The 27,880-nt window shown below is 43.6% G+C and overlaps 1 long non-coding RNA gene across 1 annotated transcript; it reads left to right on the top strand.

Annotated features, from left to right (window-relative positions):
* Positions 1–176: 176 nt before the first annotated feature.
* LOC122455185 lies at positions 177–26,340 on the top strand. The gene is made up of 4 exons (XR_006273608.1): positions 177–2,037; positions 5,092–5,186; positions 10,937–11,085; positions 25,980–26,340. It is a non-coding gene; the product is annotated as an uncharacterized LOC122455185 (long non-coding RNA).
* The last annotated feature ends 1,540 nt before the right edge of the window (positions 26,341–27,880 follow it).

Raw genomic sequence — 27,880 nt, 5'->3', positions numbered from 1 at the left:
AAAGTGATAATGAATTAATCTAAATACTGAATCTTTTGTCTTTAACTGCTGCTTTATGCTATTCCCCATAGAATTACAGAAAAGTCTTCTCTTGGTCAAAATGAGAAAATTCACAGGCTTCTTGAGAATCTTGGAACATATTTTTCTAGAAATGCTTATATACTGATTTCAAAAAGCCATCTAACACTTTCCCATAAGATCTTTATGGATAAGACGGAGATGGGGGTTGGGTTAGGATTTACTCAAGTTGGGTTTGTCCAAGGTCATTTCTAAAGGCTGACTGTTGGTGGACACATGGAGGTCTGAATTGGCAGGCTCTGTCCTCGTCTTACCAGATGGCCTTCCCAGGTGGCACAGTGGTAAAGAATCCACCTGTCAATGTAGGAGATGCCAGAAGCACCGGTTCAATCCCTGTGTGGGGAAGATCCCCTGAAGTAGGAAATGGCAACCCACTCCAGTATTCTTGCCTGAAAAATTCCGTGAGCAGAGGAGCCTCGGATCAAAAAAAAGTCCGCGGGGTCTCAAAGGGTCAGGTGCAACTGATCGACTAAGCACTCATGCATATACCCATCTTACCTTACATGACATTGTTATAAATTTTCTGGTTGAGGATATTGGTAGTAGGTTAAGACAATTGTAAATGACCTGCCACCCGAAGAAATAGCTCTTGAATGAGAAGACAACGTTGATACCTAAAAGCATCCTGATAAGTTTGGACTATGGTAGAATCTAAGCAAATGAAATTTCATCTGTCTTTCCAATCCAATGGCACAAATATATAATGGAGAGAAAAAGCCTAGCCTAGAATGCTAGGTTTATAAGAAAGCATTTCACTGGACAGTAAGCTGAGTGTAAAGATAGCTGCCAGAAAAAGTAATGGCTAAGGGCCATGCTACTAATAGACTCAAGGACTTTTTAATTACTAAGCACTCTTTGAAAGAAGTGAAAGTGGCTCAGTTGTGTCCAACTCTTTGCGACTCCATGGACTATACAGCCCATAGAATACTCCAGGCCAGCATACTGGAGTGGGTAGCCGTTCCCTTTTCCAGGGGATCTTCCCAACGCAGGGATCAAACCCAGGTGGGCGGATTCTTTACCAGCTGAGCTATAAAGATTCTGATAGGCCTGGTATGTCATTCTACTGCTGAAATCCTGCCTAAAGTTCAGTAAACATTTCCCCCCTCCCCCCTTTTAAACTTTCTCCTCTAATAAGTAATAAATGCACGTTATAGGAAATTACAGAAAAGCGTAAAGAAAAAGGCCCATACTAAATGCAGTACTTACATCATTTTGGCCCCTTTCCATCTTTCTCAACAAAATGTTTATGTAATTATGTGTACAATTTTGCATTTGTCTTTAGAGAAAAATTTCCTGTGTTTGTAAACATCTTTTCATGGCTGCAAATATTCCATCATATGGCTGTATCATTATTTACTTAGCTCTTCCCAGTTTTTGGATGGTTTCCAATTTTTCTCTATAATCCGAAATGCAAACAGATTTATTCATAAAGTAATGCTTCATGGTGATATTCATACTAGCACATAATCACAAACAGCCTAAGTATCACTTTTTAAAGACACTGATATCTGAATGAGGAGAAGAGTAGCTTTATATCCAGCTCTCTTTCTTTGGGGAAACAAAATAAGTCTTCAGCATTTAACATCTAAGTGAGCACGTCGGTGATATACCCACCACCAACCCTCAAACAGAACTGTTCCAAGAAATTTGCTGCCAGTGCCAGCATCTTCTGTGTCATTATCTGTCAGTCTTTCCTTGTCTTGCTGCTTTTTTCACCCTAAAGGTTTCTCTCTCAAAATTTATAGATCACATTTGACCTTGATCATGCTGGGGGAGACAGAACAAATTTTTTAAAAGATTTTTTAGAACTTTTATTCTCTTCATTACCTTATTATAAACTAATAATTATTAAAAATATGTTTCACAGTGGGAAAAAGCACATGAGCAATTGTACAAAACTTGCCTACAGACATCAGCCTCTAGCAGCCACTCCTAGAAGCAGCAGTGCTTTAGTCTTGGGTGAGTTCTTCATTTCATGACTTTGGTTTCCTGAAAAATGGGGTTGATATAAGTATTTAGCTCCCAAGTGCTCAGAAAGGATTAACTCCTTTTGGCAATCCTACAAATTGATGGACAACAGAAATAAATTACAAGCTATAACAATAAAGTACATAGTACACTGTTTAATACACTAGGGAAAGAAACAGTCTGTGTTTCCATTGAGCTGCTGACCCAGAATGAAGAGGACTATTATTAACTCTTACTGTGTATCACACAGTTGCTCATCATTACTTTTACTTAACTCTTGCAGCAGCCGGTGTCAGATCTAAGTTACCCCACTTTGCAAATGATAAAGTGAAGACTCAGGGTAAGAATTTCCCGGGTGTCAATCACTAGTAAACAACTGCAGCCAGGATATGGATCTATATTTTCTAAGTATTCCAAAGTCCACACTTAGGATTAGAGCTTCAAAAGGTTGACTTACAATTGTAGACCTATCCCAATGTGGCAAAAAACAGGTATTTGTGAAAGAAGGAAAGAGTAGTACGGACTGAAGGGATGTGAAGATACTAATGAAACAAGGCAAGGGTATGTCTTGTCTTTCAGAGAAAGAAACCTCCATGTTTCTCTGTCCCTTGGGTTGAAACTTAAGGATCCATTTATTCCCAGGACTTCAACTGTCTTTCCTCACCACTGTTTCACAATAGAAGCAGCGGTCATCTTAAACCTGACATTTAATCCGTGATCACATGATGGTCCCGTGTTCTAAGTATTTCCACAGCACTTTTGAAGCATTTTTCTGCCGCTGTTAGAGTGGTTCCCGACCCCTTTAACATTTTGAGATGTCCCTTGAAATAAATTAGGGGAAGGACTAGTGTAAAATGCAAATTCAAAAGGAAGACATACCCACAAACTCAGCAAGCAAAGTTATACAAAGTGATGAGTGGGTTTTGGAGTAGTTAACTTGGACTCCCATTCTAATTCCATTTCCGGTTGCAAAGTCGCCAACAGCCAAGGAATCCAGGGAGCCTGACGTTTGGTGTGTCTCTGCCGCAGGCACGAGCCTAAGCGCTCTATCACTGCATTCTTTGTGTTTTGCAATAGCAAATCTGATTAACACTGAACATCCATGAAAAGGGAGAGATTGAGTTGATTCCCATGTATCCACACTGAAATTTTTTAAAAAATTTATTTGGCTGCACTGAGTCTTAGTTTCAGTACACGGGGTCTTAGCTGTGTCATGCCGGATCTTTTGTTGTGGCTCAGAGACTCTCTAGTTGTGGCACCGGCTCCAGGACCTACAGGCTCAGCCGCTGCAGCGCAAGAGCTCAGCTGCCCCGTGGCCTGTGGAATCTTAGTTCCCAACCAGGAATCGAACCCACGTCCCCTTCTTAACCACTGGACCACCAGGAAAGTCCTCACACCATGGCATATTTTTTTTTGCTGTTGCTTAGTTGCCAAGTTGTGTCTGACTCTTTTGCAACCCCATGGACTGTAGCTGGTTAGGTTCCTCTGTCTGGGATTTTCCAGGCAATAATACTGGGGTGGGTTGCCATTTCATGCTCCATAGGATCTTTCCTGACCCAGGGATCAAACCCGACTCTCCTGCATTAGCAGGCAGGTTCTTTACCACTGAACCACCAGGGAAGCTTGTGGAATGGTATGTGTGTGTGTGTGTGTGTGTGTGTGTCCTCCCAAAATCTCCAGGGAAGCTTGTGGAATGGTGTGTGTGTGTGTGTGTGTGTGTGCTCCCAAATCTCCAGGCTGCTGAGAGAGCCAGTGGGGAGCTTGTGGAATGGTGTGTGTGTGTGTGTGTCCTCCCAAAATCTCCAGGGAAGCTTGTGGAATGGTGTGTGTGTGTGTGTGTGTGTGTGTGTGCTCCCAACACTGTGTGTGTGTGTGTGTGTGTGTGTGCTCCCAACACTGTGTGTGTGTGTGTGTGTGTGTGTGTGCGCTCCCAACACTGTGTGTGTGTGTGTGTCCTCCCAAAATCTCCAGGGAAGCTTGTGGAATGGTGTGTGTGTGTGTGTGTGTGTGTGTATGTGTGTGTGTGCGCTCCCAACACTGTGTGTGTGTGTGTGTGTGTCCTCCCAAAATCTCCAGGGAAGCTTGTGGAATGGTGTGTGTGTGTGTGTGTGTGTGTGTGTGTGTGTGTGTGCTCCCAAATCTCCAGGCTGCTGAGAGAGCCAGTGGGGAGCTTGTGGAATGGTGTGTGTGTGTGTGTCTCAGTTGTGTCCCATTCTTTGCAACCCCACGGAGTGTAGCCTGCCAGACTCCTCTGTCCATGGAATTCTCCAGGCCAGAATACTGGAGTGGGTAGCTGTTCCCTTCTCCAGGGGATCTTCCCAACCCAGGGATCAAACCCAGGTCTCCCACATTGCAGGCGGATTCTTTACCATTTAGCCACCAGGGAATGTTTAGCGCCATTTAAAAAAATAATTTTGATTGATACATTGATATCAATGTATCAGTGAAGGAGCAGGAGAAGAAAGGGGCGACAGAGGATGAGATGGTTGGACTCAATGGACATGAATTTGAGCAAACTCCGGGAGATAGTGAAGGACACAGTAGCCTGGCATGCTGCAGTCCATGGAGTCGAAAAGAGTCAGACATGACTTAGCGACTGAACAACAACATTGACATTACCTACTGATCTGGAAAGATGTTCACATTAATTAAAATGACAAAAATAAGTTTCAGAATAATATATGACTACATTTTTGTGAAACCATATATGCAGATGGCTGAGGGAAGATTTTATCCCCGGTCTGCACTGAAGATGAAAAATTTCCCAGTTCTCAGCTTATAATTTCACTAATTTGTTTCCTTTGCCTCAGTGAGTACTCAGTCTGAAAGGACAGTTTTGTAGATGTCACAGGAAAATCCCCACCTCCCCTTTCCTCAGCAATCCTCTGTGCGCTATACACAGGAGCTGCAGAGGCAGTAGGGGAGGTGAGCGGGGAGAGGGGAGGAGAAGGAAAGAGCAGGAAGGAGAAAGGCTGCATGCAAGCGTTTCTCCTGAAACATCACTGCCCTTGGCTTTCATTGCCCTTCCTTTGTCTCCTTTTGCAGTGCACGGACCCCTGTCCATCCATCGAGGCCCACCTCATTTCCACCATATGAGTCATTGCCCTTGAACGATGCTACAGTCTGGACTAGTTCTGATGGTAAGTGTGGTTTCAGGCTCATGTTTGAGAACAGGTACATTTGGTTTGGTCTGAGTATTTTGGGTCTTGTCCTCAGCTTGACCACCCAAAATGGATGACAAAGCATGATGAGTGAGGACCAACGAGTCTCAGCACAGGAAGAACACTGACTAGAGATGTGGAAAGATGGATATTGTCACTTTCTCAGGGACCCTGACCAAGGCTCTGGTCCTCTGTGATCCTCAGTTTACTTATCTGTAAAATGGACCTGGGGTGGGATTAGTCAGGATAATTTACAAGACCCTGCCTACATGATGGTTTTACCACTCAAGTAAGCATAGTATGGTGCTTAGGGTGTGACATTCTGGTTTGTTTTTTTTTTTTTTTTTTGATCCAGGGCACTGTGGGGAAGAGGTAATAAAAGCAAACGAAGCCTTTCTGATCCCTGTAGCTCTCATCTTCCACCGGCCCCCCATCCCCCACTCATTCTCATTACCATTAGAACCCAGTGGGTAGAAAACAAATATCACATTAATTCAGCCCATTGCTCTCAGCAAAGGGGAAAACTGCTCATGTAATTTTAGTACTTCCAACCGACATCCCTTTGTTGAAAGGATTTACTGTAGATCTCCTCAAATCTGAATTGCAGAAAATCTTGTACAAATGGCTGTCCCCTGGAGGTATGTTCATATTGAAACCACATTTTGTTCATAATAAATTGGTTTTATTAGTAGTTTTCAATGGAGGGAAACCTAAAAACTTCTACCTAACATCTAATCTTAAAAAGGGTAATTAGTTGGAGTTATTAAAAACTCACCATCCAACAGATTTTTGAAAACTCATGCAGAGCTTCAGAAAATATTAATTCCTTTTTCGTTTGCAAAATAACCTAAGCAAATGAGATATTCCTTAGAAATAAGAGAAGTCCCATAAAGAACGATGGAGGTGATAAATCTTTAATGCTCTGGATATTCTAACTTCCTATTCTCAGCCTGAACTAGGGGATAGAATCTAAAGGAGACACATTAAAATTTGAGGGAAATGAAATATATTTAATTCATCTGTATCTATCTATAGAAAAAAATGAGGACCTCAAAGAATGGAAAGAAATATGAAAGAGGGGCTTTTTATTGGGAGGAATTAGACTAAGAAAGGACATGATTTGGAGAAATTATTTTCTAAAAAATACACTATAATGCAACTGAAAGATGCTTTGATTAGAAAAATAACCCTAAGAGCAATTCATACCCCATATAATGCTTATGAAATTGTTCCCATCCACTCTGGAGCAATCTGTGGCTTCTGGAAAAATCTGTGGTCAGAAAATTTAGAGAAATGAGTAATGCCTACCATTACTTCTTCTCTTAGTCTATTGACTGTTCATCCTTAAGATACCCCCAAAGTAGAGCTAGTGCAAGTCAGAATCACTTATCAAAAGCCAACCACATGCAGGGTGCTGAACTAGTCACTCAAGGGGAAAAAAGAAATAAGGTGCCATCACTGGCATTAAATTGCTGTTGTTCCATTGCTAAGTCGTGTCCAACTCTTTGTGACCCCATGGACTGCAGCACACCAGGCTTCCCTGTCCTCCACTGTCTCCTGGAGTTGGCCCAAATTCATGTCCATTGGGTCGGTAATGCCATCCAATCAGGTCATCCTCTGCTGCCCCCTTCTCCTTTTGCCTTCTGTCTTTCCCAGCATCAGGGTCTTTTGCCAACAGTTGGCTCTTCCCATTAGGTGAACCACAGTTTTGGAGCTTCACCTTCAGCATCAGTCCTTCCAATGAATATTCAGGGTTGATTTCCTTTAGGATTGACTGGTTTGATCTTGCAGCCCAAGGGACTCTCAAGAGTCTTCTCCAGCACCACAATTTGAAAGCATCAATTCTCTGGCACTCATTAAATGGTTATATGTTTAAGACCACATGCACAACAGTCCCTTAAATAGATCAGAGATGTATTGAATAGATCTGGGCTCCCCAGGTGGCACTAGTGGTAAAGAACTCACCTGCATGCTGATGCAAGAGACATCAGAGATACTGGTTCGATCCCTGGGTCAGGAAGATCCCCAGGAGGAGGGCAAAGCAACCTACTCCAGTATTCTTACCTGGAGAATCCCTTGCCTGGTGGGTTACAATCCATAGGGTCACAAAGAGTCGTGACTGAAGCAACTTAGCACACACACTTATTGATTAGACACCCACGAGCAGAGTGATGGAGACAAGGAGATAAGCAGGAGGACAGGATAAACACTGAGCTCCTCCTACTAGCTGGGGAGCAGGGCCAACTTCAGGATGAAATGGAGGCTGGGGCCTGGCTGGCTTTCCTGTTGTCACCTAGCAGATCTAAGGGAAGAGCATGAAGAAGCTTGACCATTAACTTAGTCTGGGCCTGAGAATATATTCTCTCTAAATGACTGGTTGCTTTACTGCGGTGGTAGAAGATGAGCTAGCAACGTGAAGCATAGTAGGATGGATATAAGCTCGTATTTCTGGCAGTGAACATGAGCTTTGAGCCAAACAGCAGATGGCTCCAGTATCAGTTCACCCACTTAAGGCATGTTGATGGATTTGTCTCCACCAATGTGCAAAGAGGTCGTGGCATCTGGAGTCTGGGATCCGGCTACAAGTCAGAACAATGCCTCTGTACTTGAGTTTTCTCAACCAAATGATGAGACTGGCGAATGGAATAGACTTCTGTAGGCTCTGTCTACCCAGCAACCATCCTGCCTCCTGCTGGTTACAGCACCTGGTTAGCCTGTAAGAGACTTATCCTCCCCTTGGCTCCTGTCATGTGACTGGAAGGGGGATGAGCACACCCCAGGAGCAACTGGTGCAAGGCAGAGCCCCAGTGATTGGTTCAGGGTTAGAAATGGGACTTGGCCAAGCGGAAGAGGTCCAGCACCAGACTTTTATTGAAACAGTGATGGGAAAGGACCTTGCTTTCCAGTGGACTGCTAAACTGGCAACATTTGACCCTGGGGGTGGTCATCTCTGCTCCTTGGGGAACAGCCTGCCTGCAAATGAAGCCAATAACAAAAGAATGATAAAGTTGGAAACAGAAGGAGTGAGGGGGTTGGAGAGAGAGAGAGAGAAACAAAAAATGGAGTCTGGCTTCTGGCCGCTCTAAAGCCAACAAAGAGGCAAGGTTGGTGGAAAGAAAAATTTGCTTTATTTCAGAGGCCAGTAACCTGGTGTGTGTGTGTGTGTCCTGTCCAAAGGCCAACTCCCCGCCACTGACAATTGGTGGGCAAGAGCTTTTATATAGACCGAGGGAGGAGGCTATATGCAGAAAGAACACATTCAGCTCTGACGGTCATCTTGAAATTAGTTACGTGGTGGGCTAGTCAGCATTATCTTGATTGTTTTAAGTAGAGTTAACCTTTAGTTCCAGGGTTGGTTTGTTCCAGTTGCTTCGAGGCCGGTTCTTAGAATTGTGACAGCTTATGTCATGGATATTAGTGAAGGATAGGGAGGCCTGGCGTGCTCAAAGAGTTGGACACAACTTAGCAATAGAACATGTCGTGGCTATAGTCTGGGCATCATGTAGCTAATTTCTTCCACTGGTGGGGGTTTCAGTATCTATAAGACAGCTCACAGGATGTGGCTCAGAATATCATCTATAGCCTTTGAGGAGGAACTGAATGTCCTAGACTTACTTTGCTTTAATGACTAAACTATCATCATTATACTTCGGCTTATTTGACTGTTTTCCTTTATTTCTGCATTTTCTCACTTCTCTGATTAAACTTATTGTTTGCCTAAAGTTTTTCCACAGACAAAAGGCAGACAGAGGACATGGAGGAAAGAGACCACAGGGTCTGAGCAGGTTCAAGTGCGGGTAGGGAGGGAGAGAGATGAATTCACCCCTTGAACTTCTTATATGAAGCAATGAATTCCCTTTTTTGGTTTTGTTCATTTGTTTAAACTGGTTTGAGCTGGATTTTCTGAAACTTGCATGAGAAGGGTTTTGATTAAAGAGGGCACACCCCATAGGACCAAACGACTGTGAGAACTGCACGAATACTTGTTAGTTCTCATTTTTCTCTAAACCTAAATCTTCTCTGATCTCCAAACTGAAGATAATACTTGCCCTGCTTACCTCGAAGGGTTGCTGGGGGATCAAAGAAAATCACAACACTACACAACTGTGCCTCTAAATAATTTTTAGTCAACTCTTCCCTTGAATCAAGATTCTTTAGGGAATTCTGAGTGGAAATGTTGCTAAGTCTGAGATTTTCCTTAATTTTTCTTATTTTAGTTTTTCAAAACAGGGCCACAAATTCCCTTCAAATTTTTTTTTCTTTTTTGCTTCTTGTCATCCAGAGAAGCACTAACCAGTCCCTGTGGAGAGGAAAGCAAGTTGGGTTTAGATTTCTAAAAGTTCCTTAATGATAAGGAAAAAATGATGAATTGCTGGAAAGAGGTAAGGGGTAGCTTGGATTAGAATTTGCTAATGCTTGATCTGAAAAATTCTTTAGACATTGAACCGAAAGGGGTAAATGGTCATTAGTTACATCTTTGAAGGCAAATGGGGAACTCAGGCCTCCACTGGAGGGGGTCATTCCTCTCTACTTTCTGCTCTGTCCCACTCTTCTCTGAGGAACTCTGGGAAAGCCAGGGCTTTCATGTCACAGCTGGGACATTTTCTTTTTAGAATCAATCTCTGATGAGGGAACCCTGCTACATTGTTGGTGGGAGCGTACACTGGTACAGCCATCATGGACAACAGTATGGCAGTTCCCTAGAAAACAAAAAATAGAGCTCCCATATGATCCAACAATCCTGGTTTCTCTGGTGGCTCATTCGGTAAAGAATCTGCCTGCAATGCAGGAGACCACATGCAATGTAGGAGACCCAGTTTTGATCCCTGGGTTGGAAAGATCCCCTGAAGAAGGAAATGCAACCCACTCCAGTATTCTTGCTTGGGAAATCCCCTGGACAGAGGAACCTGCGGGCTACAGTCCATGGAGTTGCATGAGTTGAACATGACTCAGCAACTAAACCAAACCAGCAATCCAACAATCCTACTCCTAATATCTGAAAAGATACATGCACCCTGATGTTCACTGCAGCACTGTTTATGATAGCCAAGACGTGGACGCAACCTAAATATCCATCAGCAGATGAATGGATAAAGAAGATAGAGCATATATACACAATGGAGTTATTACTCAGCCATAGAAAAGAGTGAAATAATGCCACCTACAGCAACATGGATGGACCTAGAGACTGTCAGACTGAGTGAAGTAAGTCAGACAGAGAAAGACAAATATCAGAGATGCTGCTTATGTGTGAAATCTAAAATACAAGTACAAATGACCTCATCTGCAAAACAGAAATGGAGTTACAGATACAGAAGACAAACCATTGTTACCAAGGTATAGGTAGGGGAGGGATAAATTGGAAGATTGGGATTGAAGCATACATACTACTGTACATAAAATAGAGAATTAATAAGGACCTACTGTATAGCCCAAGGAACCCTACTCAGTACTCTGTAATGGCCTATATGGGAAAAGAATCTTAAAAAAGAGTAGATATACGTTGTGTATAACTGATTCACTTTGCTCTACACCTGAAACTAACGCAACGTTGTAAATCAACTCTATTTCAATAAAAATTTTAAAAAGGGTCTTGGTTACTAATACCTGCAAATACCTAGAACTCTTCCAAGTATTAAGCAATAACAACATTCTTATTAAAAACAAAAAAAGACCTGATGAAAAGAGAACACTAGTTGAATTTACCTTTCCCTCCTCCTCCAATAAAGTCTTCTGTAGGTCTTGCAAATAGAAGGAATTCCCAGCCTCATGCTTCCACTGACAATGGTAAGAGGCTCACCTGGCCCTTCGGTGTCTCAAATGTTTCAACGACTGCTCTTCAAGTCACAAATATGGAGCCGTTATCCTGAAACTGCAGGTAAGTGCAGGTTTTAGTTCCCTTCACACTAAAATAGAGTCTCTAGGCTCATTCATTCTGTTCCTTATTATGCCCATATATGCCCAATTCACATATGCAACTCTAAATAGAAAGCAATTTCCCATTTTCCTAGTGAAAATATTTAAAACATCTTCAAAGAAAACCAGTCAACCAACCAACCAAAGAAATGAACAAAGGCCAATCTTTTTGACCAACTTGAATATGTAAACTTTTAGAGAAAGAGATAAAATAGTTGAGTATAAGATTCAACATTTTAATGTAACCTCCTATCTAAAAGTCACTTATTATATAAAAGGATGTATTAATTTAGAAATTGGCTCTTTTCCACTCTCATGTTTCGTGGAGCAATTTCATCCAAGCTCTGCTGGAGGTTGGTTGGCATCTGGATCTCTGTCCTCATTCATTTGAGTCCTCTGACAGTTTACCACCTCAGCCCATGTCAGTAGAGATGCAACCTTTTTTGAAACTATATGTGATGCTGTCATTGGAAACACAGGAGACAATTCCTCCTATGGACACATATTCATAACCTCTGCATCATAAGTACTAAATGCATTGCCTTTTCCCCCCTTCAAATAACAAGTTTATTATTTTAGTGTTCTAGAGGTCAAAATCTGACAGGGTCTCTCTCACTGTCAAGGAGCTGGCAGGGCTGTATTCCTTCTAGAGGCTTGAGGGGGGAAGTCTGTTTCCTTGTCTTTCCCAGCTTCTAGAGGTTGCTGCATTCTGGGCCCATGGTCTACAGCTACATTGCATCACACCAACCTCAGTTTTGCTATTGCTTCTTCTCTTCCTGCCTCTCCCTTATAAGACCCCTTATGATGACATTGGGTCCACTTGGAAAATCTCCCCATCTCAGAACCCTTCATCACACCTGCAATGACCCTTTTGCCACGTCAGGTACCATATTTATAGATTCTGAGGATTAGGAGGTGGACATCTCAAAGCTGTTGTTCTGTCCACCCCCACCCCCCCCCAGAGAGGGAGTGCAGAGACTGCCAGACGTCAGCGGATGGGACTTCTCTAGCAGACCAGTGGTTAAGACTTCACCCTCTAATGCCGAGGGTGCAGGTTCCATCCCTGGTCAGAGAGCTAAGATCCTACATGCCTAGTGGTCAAAAAACCAAAACATAAAACTGAATAAATAATACATTCAATATAGACTTTAAAAATGGTCCGCATCAAAAATATCTTTAAAAAAAGACCTCAGGGGAGGCTCTCTGGGTGAGCTCATTCCCCCAGCACGATGTTGAGTTAGGTGTGAAAACCCAAGAGGAATGCAGAGAGCATCCAGGATGCCTGACACTGGGAGGGACCTGGCTGGTGCCCAGCCCTGCTAAATGCATTACTCTTTAGCAGTTTTTAAAAAGCTTTTTTAAGAACCACATTTCACATAACTGTAAGGCCCTTCCCCGTACAAATCTGTGTTAAGTGTCTGTCTCCTTTTTCATTGTTTCTATCAGGTGATTAGAAGGTGTTTCTATCAGGATCTTTAGAAGCATCCCTAATTAGCTTTGACTGATTTTTTATTTTTCCAGACGAATATGTCTTCTCAAAACAGTATTTTAATGTTTTAAAGAAGAGAGCTTCCTGTAACATGCTAGATTTTGTAAGGACCTAAGGCAATTCCTTTTTCTGAGGGATAATTTTGAGGGGAGGGGGAATCTTGACATATATTTGTGTGTATATAGTAATATTTAGTCATCAGGAGAACTTATCCTTTGCATTATATTTACTTGCCAATCATGAATCCAATAGCTGCTATGTGATAGGTGAAGAGGTCACACGTCACTGCAGTCGTGTCTAACTCTTTGTGACCCCATGGACTGTAGCCCACCAGGCTCCTCTGTCCATGGGATTCTCCCAGGCAAGAATACTGGAGTGGGTTGTCATGTCCTCCTCCAGCAGATGTTCCTAACCCAGGGATCAGGGATCGAACCCATGTCTCCTGAGGCTCCTGCATTGCAGGTGGATTCTGTACCGCTGAGCCACGATGGAAGCTCCAAAGAGGTCATTGATGGTTATTTATATGCTAGAAAAAATATTACCATGCTCCTTATACACTCACCCACAAGAGGAACCCATCCTTCACTATATGGGCAGCTTCCGGGTCTGGGGGAGTTGGTGTGCTAATGACGATGGGGTGCAGAATTTTGAAGGGCAAAGAAAATGTAGACTGAGTTATTTCCAAACAGGCATACAAGAGAAAAGGGGTAGATACTGAAATATGGGGCTTCCCTTGTAGCTCAGTTGGTAAAGAATCTCTTCGCAATGCAGGAGACCTGGGTTCAATTCCTGGGTCAGAAAGATCCCCTGGAGAAGGAAATGGCACTCCAGTATTCTTGCCTGGAGAATCCCATGGACAGAGGAGCCTGGCAGGGTATAGTCCATGGGGTCGCAAGAGTCGGACACGACTTAGCGACTAAACCACCACCACTGAAATAGGAGGAATTGAAGAAAAGAGAAAGGCCATTGTGGACTAGGATTTCTCTCTCTCTGTCCCCTTCTCCCCATGCCTCTCTCCATCCCCTTTGTTTTGGGAATTCACAAAGAGGAAAAAGGGAGGGAGGAAGACAGACTGAATTTGAAGCCTGAATTCCGTTTCCAGGCAGCTACTAAGGTGATGCTATAAGAGATTCACATTGTATCACACAGAATAAGCAAGAGAGACAATTGAATCTCTTTTCAGAATTTTACCAGGGACTAGCATAAATGAAGATTTAAATTGCTTTCCAGTTCCTACTGAGGTTTCTTTTGAAGGTAGGACGCTGAGATGAGACTGCCCAGCAGCCTGGGTGTATGTATTTTAACTTGTAGTATTAGGAAATTCAATTCATAGAGTGCTTCACAATTTTCAAAGTGTGATTGTTACTCAACACCTATTTTGTTGACAGTCTGCCTCAGAAATGGTTTCCTCTTCTGTTAATGGGTTCAGGGCAGCGACCACCCAGGTGATGAGCAGGAGGGCTGAAATTCGGGGGTCTCCACCCTCGTTCTTCGCTCCCCTCGCTGGGGCTTACCTTGCCCTTTCAGTGTCCCTGCCCTGCCCTGCGCTCTGCACAGGGACAGACCTTCCCGTGACCTCCTGCGTTCACTGCAGTGAGAGCATCCCTAAGCGGCATGAGGCTAAGTTCGATCCCATAAGCAATCTGACGCTGATCCATGTGCGTCTCTCTCCGCAGGGCTGGTCCTCTCACTTTCTCTCCTTCCACGACCTCTCGGGGAGGTGGGTCACGTAGTGGATCGGAAACAAGTAGGATCTGTTGTCAGAACAGGTCTTGAAAACCACACGTCCTCATTTTCCATGTGACCTTGAATGCATAACCAACCAAGGTCCTGATTTTTTAATCTATTAAATGAGAATTATATCATATTTCATCGATTCCAAGAAGCACGTTTTCCCACATTTTGTGTGTGCTAAGTCACTTCAGTTGTGTCTGACTATTTGAGACCCTATGGACTGTAACCCACCAGGCCCCTCCATTCATGGGATTCTCCAGGCAAGAATACTGGAGTGGGTTGCCATGCCCTCCTCCAGGGCATCTTCCTGACCCAGGGATCGAACTGCCTCCTGCAGCTGCCTGCTGCATCTCCTGCATTACAAGCGGATTCTGTAATGAACCACCTGGAAGCCCTATTTTAATTCCACATTTTAATACCTCTGATATTGGGAGGAGTCTTAAAATTGTTTGCATGTCAAAAGTTCCCTACTAGGGGGACTTCCCTGGTGGTCCAGTGGCAAAGGCTCTTTGCTCTCAATGCAGGGGGCCCGGTTTGATCCCTGGTTAGGGAACTAGATCCCACATAGCTGCAACTAAGAGTTGTCATGCCACAGCTGAAGGTCTTGCATGCTGCGACTAAGATGTGGGGCAGCCCCCAAAATTTTCCTTAGTAGCATTTTCCCTTTCTCTCAGTGGTTTATAAGATAACAGTGTGGCTTAGAGTTGACGAAAAATGGTGTATTTACCTCCGTGGCCCATTGTGTGGGCTGGAAGTCACATGTCTGTGACTGAAAAAGAATTAATCTGATATTCCAGCCCTCTGCTGCCAACCAGGAGGGAACCAGTAAAGGCCGTGATCTGCTTGAGGTCAATTTTTTTTTTTTTTTGGTGGGGATCTGTAATGTTTTTATTTTTTATTTTTTCATTTATTTTTATTAGTTGGAGGCTAATTACTTTACATTATTGTAGTGGTTTTTGTCATACATTGACATGAATCAGCCATGGATTTACATGTATTCCCCATCCCGATCCCCCCTCCCACCTCCCTCTCCACCTGATTCCTCTGGGTCTTCCCAGTGCACCAGGCCCGAGCACTTGTCGCATGCATCCAGCCTGGGCTGGTGATCTGTTTCACCCTAGATAATATACATGTTTCGATGCTGTTCTCTCAGATCATCCCACCCTCGCCTTCTCCCACAGAGTCCAAAAGTCTGTTCTGTACATCTGTGTCTCTTTTTTTCTATTTTGCATATAGGGTTATTGTTACCATCTTTCTAAATTCCATATATATGCGTTAGTATACTGTATTGGTCTTTATCTTTCTGGCTTACTTCACTCTGTATAATGGGCTCCAGTTTCATCCGTCTCATTAGAACTGATTCAAAAGAATTCTTTTTAATGGCTAAGTAATATTCCATGGTGTATATGTACCACAGCTTCCTTATCCATTCATCTGCTGATGGGCATCTAGGTTGCTTCCATGTCCTGGCTATTATAAACAGTGCTGCGATGAACATTGGGGTGCACGTGTCTCTTTCAGATCTGGTTTCCTCAGTGTGTATGCCGAGGAGTGGGATTGCTGGGTCATATGGCAGTTCTAATTCCAGTTTTTTAAGAAATCTCCACACTGTTCTCCATAGCGGCTGTACTAGTTTACATTCCCATCAACAGTGTAAGAGGGTTCCCTTTTCTCCATACCCTGCTTGAGGTCAGTTTTAAGCAGTGAAACTAGCCTGAGAACCCGAGCTCCCCACAAACTCTTTCCCAAACTTCTAGGCCCCTACATTGTACCGGATTTGGGGTCAATGCCATCATCTGGTAGGAAGTCTGGAACCTGTTCCTGGGTCTTCATCTTGAGGAAATGTTCTGCAGGAGGTGGCGTAAGGATCCTTGTGTAAGTCCAGGCCTGCGTGTGGCCCAGGCCAGGAAGGGTCGGGGAAGGGAGGGGGAGGCCGCCCTACCCCACAGCCCTGATCCGTTGGTGACTGGGAGGGAGCACCGTGGCCTGGGTTCCAGGCAGCGAGCATTTGGATTACGAACCTGGTGCCTGGCAGAGCCGGTGCGGGACACGGGGGAACCCAAGGGTTTCTAACTGGACAAGCTGGGGAGTCCAAAGCTTAGCCCTTCTGTCCCACTCAGTGTGGAGAACTCTTGCCCCAGAAGGGGTGACTGGGGTGGGTCTCAGGTAAACAGTACATAGCTCAGGGGTGTGCGGCCAAGGCTTGCTCTGACCTAAGAGCCCTTCTGGCTGCTACGAGGTGAACCTGGGGAATGTTAGCCCATGCGCTCTGAAGCAAGACATCTGGGCTAGCCTTGGACATTTCTGTGCCTCAGTTTCCCCAGCTGTAAATTGTGGAGTTATGATATTATCTACTTTGTATTGTTGGGAGGATTAAATGAGGTTATAGTTGTAACACAGAGAGAGCAATGTCTGGTAATTGCTCACTAAAGGCTACTGTTCATATTTAGTATGTGAATAGTTCTGATTGTATTTATTTTATGGGGATAATTGGCCTGCAGAAGCAAATTGAGTCATATCATTTCCACATCCTTCGGAGCAAACAGTTGCCCTTACAGTTGTCCTATATATTAATCACATTTACTGCTTCACTCATTCATCCCTTACTCATTCATTCCACATTGAATTCTGTCTCCCTGTCCGTGTCAGTTTCCCCTTCTCTGCTGTTGTTGCCTTCCAACCCACTGGGAGCCCCTAGTTGATTTTTGCTCCTCAAACCTCCCCTCTTCCAATCTGGATGGTTTCTCAAACATTAGAGGCAGGTGGAGACCACCTGTATCAGTTCTGCAGAGGATGGGCAGGCGGCGGCTGAGGATAAGGACAGCTGAGTGGCTGTAGGCGCCTCACCCTCATCTGGTGTGCACGTGGGCTCAGACGCTTCAGTGGTGGGTGACTCTGTGTGACCCCATGAACTGTAGCCCACCAGGCTCCTCGTCCAGGCACGAACAGTGGAGTGGATTGCCATGCCCTCCTCTAGGGGATCTTCCTGACCCAGGGATCGAACCTGCATCTCCTGCATCGCAGGCAGATTCTTTACCGCTGAGCCCCCGGGGAAGCCCACTGTCATCTTACAGTTGAGGAAACAGAGGCCCAGAAAGGCAAGCTGGCTCACCTGGGTCACACGCTGAGTGACAGGACAGGCATCTACTCAGTGTCCTTGTTCCCAGCCACCCGCTGCAGAACTGGTGCGGCGGGTCCCCTGTGAGGGGGAGTGAGAGGAGGGCAACACCCCCAAAGGCTGAGGTGCTTCCCCAAGCTGCTTCTCCAGCTCATAGGAGACCCTTCGCCCATCAGTGCCGGCTCTCAGCTAAAGGTGGCACCAGCCCATTGCAGATGGCGGCGAAAGATGAGCCGTTGGTCAGAAGTGTGTCCTAATCCTGCTCTCTCCTGCTCTAATTCCCCCCAGATAATCTTCCCAGGCTGGCGTTAGCCTACTTAGCCCAGGCTGGAAAGCACACGAGGTAAGCCACCCGGCTTAACCACGGAGTGGCCGGCTTCAGGAACACAGCATGTCATGAGTCCTGGAAGGCAGGGGGTGCTGGTACCTCGGTTCACAGGCTGGGACGCTGAGGCCCATGAGTGTAGTAGGGGCCTGTCACAGGCCACACAGTGGCCATGGAGGACGAAGAGGGCTAAGTGCATACTCAGAGGCCTTCCCAGCACTGAGCTAAGGAGTGAGAGAGCTGCCCCTGAGGGGAGCGTCTGCTTGGGTGTCCTGAAGCGCCAGGACCTCTCACCACCACTACTGTGTGTGAACAAACACCGTGGAGCCTGGGCCTCTGCAGGTGGGCGAGCGGCTGAACCAGCTGCAGCAGAAGAGCAGCCTTAGAGGCCTGAGATGTCCATTTGTGCAACATATGCTGATAAAGCACCTACTATGTGCCACTGTTTTGCGAGGCTCTCAAGTGTTAGTCCTCACAGCAACTCTAGGAAGCAGGCTCCATTCCTGGCCGTTTCCTCAGTTTAGTGATGTGCATGACAGAGGACAGAGAAATTCAGTTATTTGCTGAGGCCACACAGTGAGAAAGTTGGTAGAGGTGAGAGCTGAACCCACAACACCCAGCTCCAAAGCCCCCACATTTTTAACCACCTGCTGCATAGTCACTTTTGAATGTTGCTCCACACACATCCCTCAGAGATGGTTAAGATGGAAACCCTTCACTGTAACAGTAACACCTAGAACCTCCCTGGTGACCCAGTGGCTAATGCTCCACATTCCCAACACAGGGGGCCTGGGTTTGATCCCTACTCAGGGAACTAAGATCCCACATGCTGCAACTAAAGAGTTCATGTGCTGCAGCTAAGACCTGGTACAGTTGGTTAAACAAATAAATATTAAAAACAAAAGTAACACCTGAAACCCAAGGCACAAAGGCAAGTACAGGGAAAGAGCAAATTAGTCAAGATGGGGTGGTCAGGCTCTCTTGCCCCACGCCCTCTCACCCTCGCCTCAAGTTTTTTGTGAATAATGATTACGTAACAGCTGAGAATATTCAGTTCTGAATATTCATTGGAAGGACTGATGCTGAAGTTGAAGCTCCAATACTTTGGCCACCTGATACGAAGAACTGACTCGTTAGAAAAGACCCTGATGCTGGGAAATATTGAAGGCAGGAGGAGAAGGGGATGACAGAGGATGAGATGGTTGGATGGCATCACTGACTGAAAGGACATGAGTTTGACAAAGCTCCAGGAGTTGGTGATGGACAGGGAAGCCTGGCATGCTGCAGTCCATGGGGTTGCAGAGAGTTGGACACAAATGAGTGATGTAACAGCTGAGAATCACTAGCACTGTGTTTGTGCGTCACGAGGTACTTGCTTGGCCACGGGCTACTTTTGTTTTGTAAGCATATATAAACTCCACCTGGAAAGCCCTTGAGAGGAGGTTATGTTAGGTCAGGTCAGGTCAGGTCGGTCAGGTCTGCTGTTGCGCCAGCCAGGAGAGAATAAATGCATCTGCAGTTTCTATGGCTCCTTGAGTTTTCTCCCAGCCTCTTAGCTCATGCCTTACCTACCATGGGTTCAGCGAACAGTATACGCAGTGAGGTACAATGAGACAGCAAGTGTGTCCAAAGCAAAGGACTGATAAAACTCCTAAGACTTTAGAGAAAGAGGACTATCATTTACTGTATTGATGCAATTAATTTGAATATTTTTTGTTTAGCTTTATTTATTTGATGGCTTGTCTATTGTCTGTGTCCCCACACTAGAAAGTAAGTTTCAGAAGAACAAGAGCTTTGTCTCATCCCTTCTGTATCCCCAGTACTTACTGTAGCACTTGGCTGGTAGTAGGTGCTCAATATATATTTATTGTTTAATAAATGTGGTAAATTAAAAACGGTGGCCATAAATTCTTTGCTAATCCTCCCATTGAAATAGAGTGAGAGGGTCTATTTCTCCTCACTTTGAATCTGGGCTGTGTTTAATGATGTGCTAGAATATGGCAGAGTGATGCCCCGGGAACTTTGTAGCTCAGCTGTAAGAAGCTTTACAGGTTTAACCTGGGGTTTTGGAACTGCTCGTGGAGTGCTTTTTTCGGAGCCTGTTCTTGCTTTGAGAACTCCGAGGCACATGATGAAGCCACGTGTAGGTGCCCTAGTCAGTAGCCCCAGCTGAGCTCCTAGCTGACAGACCGCATCCACTGCAGGCCACAGTGGTGAGCCGGTGTGGACATCCAGCCCAGAGGACCATTCAGATGGCCTCAGCTCCAGTGACCAAATGTGTAATTGCAGCTAGACAAGAGGCCCTGTGAAAGGCGAGAACAGGCCAGCTGAGCCCCGTCAACCCAGGTGCCACGAGAGATGGTGAAGAGGAGAAGGGTGGTTCTGGTGGTCTGGAGCACACCCATGCCCATGATAAAACAGCATGTATGTTCTGGTCTTGTTTATGTAGTGTCATGAATAATGGTGGTTTTCTCAGAACGGTGACTTCCATGTCACCTTGATTCTGTATTTGAATGAGTTGCTCAGGTTCTTTACAATGAGTATATGTTATTTATATCACTTCATATAATAAGCAAGGTTATTGAGGGTGGAGTTAGAGAAAAACAGTAACTTAACCTCAAGGTTTTTCTACAACACAATAGATAGCCTTGAAGATTATCATGGCTATTTTCTTTAGGAGGTAAAGTTAAAAAGACTTAAGTTTTCATCACCAGGATTTTATTAAAATTCTGGGTCAGATGATGTTAAGGAATTTGCCCAATGTTTCACGGCCAGTATATGTCGGGGCTCCTATTTGTAGCAGAAAGCAATGCAAGCTGATTTAAGCAGAAAAGAAATTTATTAAAAGGTCATTGGGCACCTGTTCTTGATAAAAACTTCAGCGAACTAGGAATAAATGGGACCTTTCTCACCTTAACAAAGAGCATCTACAAAAAACCTACAGCTAACATTATATTTAATGGTGAGAGACTGAACACTTCCCCCCAAAGTCTAGGGGAAAAGTCAAGGATATCTGCTCTCATCACTCCTAGTCAACATCTTAGTCAGCACAACAAGGCCAGGAAAAGAAATAAAAGGCCTAAGGGTAAAGAAGAAATAAAACTGTAGGCAGTATGGCCCACATGAAAAGCCCAAAGAATTTATAAAGACACTGTTAGATCTAGCAAGTGAGTTTAGCAAGAAAGCAGGCTACAAGGTCAATATACTATCAATTATTTATTTATTTATTGCATCTTTGTATGATAGGAAGGCCCAAAGGGAAATGAAAATTAATTTTTTAAATACAGTAGCACCAAAACCATGGAATACTTAGGGATAAGTAACATGTAAGGTTTCTAAGCTGAAAACTATAAAAAGTTGATGAGAGAAATCTAAGAAAACTTAGACAAATGAGAGATATTTTATTCCTGGATCAAAAGACTCAACATTGTCAAGATGCCTGTTCTCCCTAAATTAATCTCCAGATTCAGTGCAATCCCAATCAAGCTCCCAGCAGGCTCCTTTGAGAAACTGACAAGCTGATTCTAATATTTATATGGAAAAATAAAGGACTTAAATTGGTCAAAACAATTTTGGTAAAGAATAATACTGTAGGGCTCATACTAACTGATTTCAAGCTTTATTATAGTAATCAATACAGTGTGCTATTGGTGAAAGGATCATAGATAGATTAAGAGGACAGAAAACAGAATGCATATATAGGCCCATACATAAATCAATTGATTTTTTTATACAGATGCCATAGCAATTCATTGGAGAAAGAATTGTCTTTTAAACAAATAGGGTTATTGGATATCTATATACAAAAAAAAAAAAAAAAAAAACACCCTCCCCAAAACCCTCAATCTATAGCATATACAAAAAGTAATTTGACATGAGTTGTAGCCCTAAATGTAAAAGCTAATATAAAACTTCTAGAAGAAAACAGAAGAAAGTCTTGGCTACTTTGGGTTAGGCAAATATTTTATAGGACACAAAAGTATGAATTATAAAGAAAAAATGATAACATGAACTTCATCCAAGTTAAAAACTTCTGTTTTTTGAAAAACACTTAAGAAAATCAAAAGACAAATCACAGACTGGGAGAAAATATTTGCAGAACATAAATCTAATAAAGGACTAGAAACCGGACTACATTTTAAAAACTCTCAAAACACCATAAGAAAATAAGCCAATTTTAAAAATTAGCAAATTATTTGAACACAACACTTTACCAAAGAAATATATGAATGACAAATAATCACATGGAAAGATGTTTAACAGCAGTTATAACTGGCTTCCCAGCGGTGCTAACAGTAAAGAACCTGCCTGCCAAGGTAGGAAACATAAGACACATGGATTTGATCCCTGGGTTGGAAAGATATCCCCTGGAGGAGGGCATGGCAACCCACTCCAGTATTCTTGACTGGAGAATCACATGAACAGAGGAGCCTGGCGGGCCATAGTCCATGGGTCACAAAGAGTCGGGCATGACTGAAGTGACTTAGCATGCACTTCAGTTCAGTTCAGCACTCAGTCATGTCTGACTCTTTGTGACCCATGGACTGCAGCACGCCAGGCTTCCCTGTCCATCACCAACTCCCAGAGCTTGCTCAAACTCATGTCCATCGAATCAGTGATGCCATCCAGCCATCTCATCCTCTGTCATCCCCTTCTCCTCCTACCTTCAATCTTCCCCAGCATCAGGGTCTTTTCCAAGGAGTCAGTTCTTTGCCTCAAGTGGCCAAAGTATTGGAGTTTCAGCTTCAGCTTCAATCCTTCCAATGAATATTCAGGACTGATTTCCTTGAGGATTGACTGGTTTGATCGCCTTGCAGTCCAAGGGCCGTGCAAGAGTCTTCTCCAACACCATGGTTCAAGAGTATCAATTCTTCAGCGCTCAGCTTTCTTTATAGTCCAACTTTCACATCCATACATGACTACTGGAAAACCATAGCTTTGACTAGACAAACCTTTGTTGGCAAAGTAATGTCTCTGCTATTTAATATGCTGTCTAGGTTGGTCAGCTTTTCTTCCAAGGAGCAAGCGTCTTTTAATTTCATGGGTGCAGTCACCATCTGCAGTGATTTTGGAGACCCTGAAAAGAAAGCTTCTCACTGTTTCCATTGTTTCCCCATCTATGCCATGATCTTAGTTTTTTGAATGTTGAGTTTTAAGCCAAATTTTTCACTCTCCTCTTCACTTTTATCAAGAGGCTCTTTAGTTCTTTACTTTCTGCCAAAAGGGTGGTGTTATCTGCATATCTGAAGTTATTGGTATTTCTCCTGGCAATCTTGATTCCAGCTTGTGTTTCACCCAGCCTGGCACTTTTCATCATGTACTCTGCATATAAGTTAAATAAGCAGGGTGACAATATACAGCCTAGAAGTATTCCTTTCCCAACTTGGAACCGGTCTGTTGTTCCATGTCCAGTTCTAACTGCTGCTTCCTGACCTGCATACAGATTTCTCAGGAGGCAGGTCAGGTGGTCTGGTATTCCCATCTCTCTAAGTATTTTCCACAGTTTGTTGTGATCCACACAAAGTCTTTGGCATAGTCAATAACCAGAAGTAGGTGTTTTTCTGGAACTCTCTTGCTTTTTCAATGATCTAACAGATGTTGGCAATTTGATCTCTGGTTCCTCTGCCTTTCCTAAATCCAGCTTGAACATCTGGAAGTTCATGGTTCACCTCCTGCTGAAGTCTGGCTTGGAGAATTTTTAGCATTATTTTACTAGTGTGTGAGATGAGTGCAATTGTGCAGTAATTTGAACATTCTTTGGCATTGCCCTTCTTTGGGATTGGAATGAAAACTGACCTTTTCCAGCCCTGTGGCCACTGCTGAGTTTTCCAAATTTGCTGGAATATTGAGTGCAGCACTTTCACAGCATTATCTTTTAGGATTTGAAATAGCTCAACTGGAATTCCATCACCTCCACTAGCTTTGTTTGTGGTGATGCTTCCTAAGGCTCACTTGACTCCACACTCCAGGATGTCTGGCTCTAGGTGAGTGATCACAACATCGTGGTTGTCTGGGTCACTGAGATCTTTTTTGTGCAGTTCTTCTTTGTATTCTTGCCACCTGTTCTTAATATCTTCTGCTTCTGTTAGGTCCATACCATTTCTGTCCTTTATTGTGTCCATCTCTGCATGAAATATTCCCTTGGTATCTCTGATTTTCTTGAAGAGATCTCTAGTCTTTCCCACTCTATTGTTTTCCTCTATTTTTTTTTTTTTTGCATTGATCATAGAGGAAGGCTTTCTTATCTCTCCTTGCTATTCTTTGGAACTCTGCATTCAGATGGGAATTTCTTTCATTTTCTCCTTTGCCTTTAGCTTCTCTTCTTTTCTCAGCTATTTGTAAGGCCTCCTCAGACAACCATTTTGCCTTTTTGCATTTCTTTTTCTTGGGGATGGCCTTGATCACTGCCTCCTGTGCAATGTCATGAACCTCTGTCCATAGTTCTTCAGGCACTCTATCAGATCTAATGCCTTGAATCTATTTGTCACTTCCACTGTATAATTGTAAGGGATTTAATTTAGATCATACCTGAATGGCCTAGTGGTTTTCCCTACTTTCTTCAATTTAAGTCTGGATTTGGCAATAAGGAGTTCATGATCTGAGCCTCAGTCAGCTCCCGGTCTTGTTTTTGCTGACTGTATGGAGCTTCTCCATCTTTGGCTGCAAAGAATATAATCAATCTGATTTCAATACTGACCATCTGGTGATGTCCATGTGTATAGTCTTGTGTTGTTGGAAGAGGGTGTTTGCTATGACAAGTGCATTCTCTTGGCAAAACTCTATTAGCCTTTGTCCTGCCTCATTCTGTACTCTGAGGTCAAATTTGCCTGTTACTTCAGGTGTGTCTTGATTTCCTAATTTTGCACTCCAGTCCCCTATAATGAAAAGGACACCTTTTTTGGGTGTCAGTTCTAGAAGGTACTATAGGTCTTCATAGAACTGTTCAGCTTCCTCAGCATTACTGGTTGGGGCATAGACTCGGATTACTGTGATATTGAGTGGTTTGCCTTGGAAACGAACAGAGATCATTCTGCAGTTTTTGTGATTGCATCCAAGTACTGCATTTCAGACTCTTTTGTTGACTATGATGGCCTCTCCATTTCTTCTAAGGGATTCTTGCCCACAGTAGTAGATATAATGGTCATCTGAGTTAAATTCGCCCATTCCAGTCCATTTTAGTTCCCTGATTCCTAAAATGTCGATGGTCACTTTTGCCACCTCCTGTTTGACCACTTCTAATTTACCTTGATTCATGGACCTAACATACCAGGTTCTTATGCAATATTGCTCTTTACAGCATCAGACCTTACTTCTATCAGCAGTACATCCACAACAGGGCATTGTTTTCGCTTTGGTGCCATCTCTTCCTTCTTTCTGGAGTTATTTCTCCACTCTTCTCCAGGAGCATACTGGGCACCTACCAACCTGGAAAGTTCATCTCTCAGCGTCATATCTTTTTGCCTTTTCACACTGTTCGTACTTTTCTTCCACTGGAGAAGGCAATGGTAAACCCCTTCAGGATTCTTGCCTTGAGAACCCCATGAACCGTATGAACAAGCACACACTTATAATTAAACAAATGGAAATTCAAACCACAACTAGATACCACTAAACACCGATTGAAATGTCTCAAGTTTGAAAACCCTGACAATATCAAATGCTGGTGAGGATGTGGAGCAACTAGAACTCTTATACATTGCTGGTGGAAGCTGCTGGTAATGCAAATTGGTACTGTCACTTCGTAAAGTAGTTTTGGCAGTCTTTTATAAAATGAAACAAATAGGTACCATATGACTCGGCAATTCAGCTCCTTTGTGTTTATCCAAAGGAAATGAAGATAAGTCCACACAAAAATCTTTATGTGAAAGTTTATAGCAGCTTGAATCATAACCACCCCAAACAGAAAACAGCCCAAATGTCTGTTAACTGGTGAATCAGTTAACAACTTCTGATGTATCCATAAAATAGAATATGATCCTTGTGGCTCAGATGGTAAAGAATCTGCCTGCAATGCAGGAAACCTGGGTTTAATCCCTGGGTCAGGAAGATCCGCTGGAGAAGGGAATGGCAACCCACTCTAGTATTCTTGTCTGGGGAATTTCATGGACAAAAGAGCCTGGCAGGCTAAAGTCCACGGGGTTGAAAGAGTCAGACAGGACTGAGCGACTAACACTTTTTTTTTTTTCACAGCAATAGAAAGCAACAAACTCCTTTATATGCAGCAACATGGATGATTTATGCTCAGTAAAAGAAGCCAGATTTAAAAGGCAGCATACGCTAGGATTCCATTTATATGACATTCTAGAAATGGCCAAACAACAGGGAAAATAAATCAGGTCAGTCACTGCCAGGGTATGAAGGTAGGCAAGGGGACTGGCCAAACAGGGGGGCACATGTGAATTTTGGAGCAAAAAGGAAATATTCTCTATCTTGATTAAGGAAATGGTTATGCAAATGTATACTTTTGCCAAAATTCATAGAACTGTACACTTAAAAAGGTGAATAAGGTATATGAAATATACCCCAATATAAACTGCCAACAAGCACATGAAAAGGTACAACATTACTAATTATTAAGGAAATGCAAACCAAAACCACAGTGAGATATCACCCCACACACGTTACAGTGGCTATTTTCAAAAAGGTGAGTGAGAACAAATGCTGGCAAGGATGTGGAGAAAAGAGAACCCTTGTACAGAGTTGGTGGGAAGGTAACTTGGTGCAACCACTGTGGAAAACAGTATGGAGGGTCCTCAGAAAATTAAAAATAGAACTACCATATGGTCCGTGGTACCCAACCCTCTTCTGGGTATATAGCTGAAGAAAATAAAATCACTATCTCCAAGAGAGATCTGTACCTTCCTGTTCGCAGCAGCATTATTTATAATAATCAAGACCTGGGTACAACCTAAATGTCCACAGATGGATGACTAGATAAAGAACACACACACACACACAGTGGTGTATTATTTAGCCATAAAAAGGAAGGAAATTCTGCTATTTATGACAACATGGATGGAACTTGCCTGCATTTTGCTAAGTGGAATTAGAGAAAGACAAATACTGTATGATCTCATTTATATGTGGAATTTTAAAACATCAGCCTATAGAAACAGAGAGTAAGAAGGGGGTTGCTGGCCACTGAGGGGAAAATGAGGAGATGTAGGTCACAAGGTACAAACTTCCAGGTGTAAGATGAACAAATTCTGGGGATCTAAAGTGCAGTGTGGTGATTACGTTAATAATACTATACTGTGTACTTCAAAACTGCTATGAGAGTAAAGCTTTAATGTTCCCACCATAACAACAACAATGGCAAAAAATGGTAATTATGTGAGGTGAAGGATTAGTTAACCTTATTGTGGTAAATGTTTTGCAATATATTCGTGTGTATCAAATCATCACATTGTACACTTGAAGCTTATACACTGATAGACGTCAATTGATGTCTCAATAAAGCTGCAAAAAATGTCCTGCAATAAATCTGATAAAAGTGGGGGGGGGGGTCATTGGGAGGGCCAGAGGATCTAGTTTGGAGAATACATGCCACGAGGAGTGCCCAGATTCAGACTGGACTCTGAGCTTAGCCCCAGTGAGTGTCCAGTTAAAAAAAAAAACAGAAAGCATCTTAGGCTTTCAAGAAAAACAAGGCTTAATCCATAAGCTGAATGGATGGAACACACGGGGCCCAGGTCATGTGCCTGTATCTTGGCAGCAAGGGAGGTGGGGGTGTGTGTCTGGGAATCTCTGGCACGTTCAACATTTCGGGTGATGGATTCACCATCAACTGAGGGAGTCCAGATGCTCGAGGCCAAAAAGAATGACCACCGTAGTTAGTAAATATGAAAATAGGGTCTGGAGCCCTGATCAACCAGGGACAAAGTCTTCACCACGACATGGCAGCTCTTGAGGTGGTGCCTGAACGCTGCCTCCAGGATCCAGAGCCAGGTGGTCTGAGGTGGGTCAGTAACTGCACCCCACAACCGTGTTCTCTCCACCGTGAAAGAGAGGAGCTCTGGGTCTCCCCTTGGCTCCAGCCATTCCTCTCAGTCCTGCCCACACTGAGATGCCATCTGGGCCCTCGGGCACCA

Source organism: Cervus canadensis, chromosome 17 (assembly GCF_019320065.1).
Source record: "Cervus canadensis isolate Bull #8, Minnesota chromosome 17, ASM1932006v1, whole genome shotgun sequence".
NCBI classification, from domain to species: Eukaryota; Metazoa; Chordata; class Mammalia; order Artiodactyla; family Cervidae; genus Cervus; species Cervus canadensis.
Note: the sequence above shows the minus strand (reverse complement) of the source record. Positions and strands in the feature narration are given on the sequence as shown.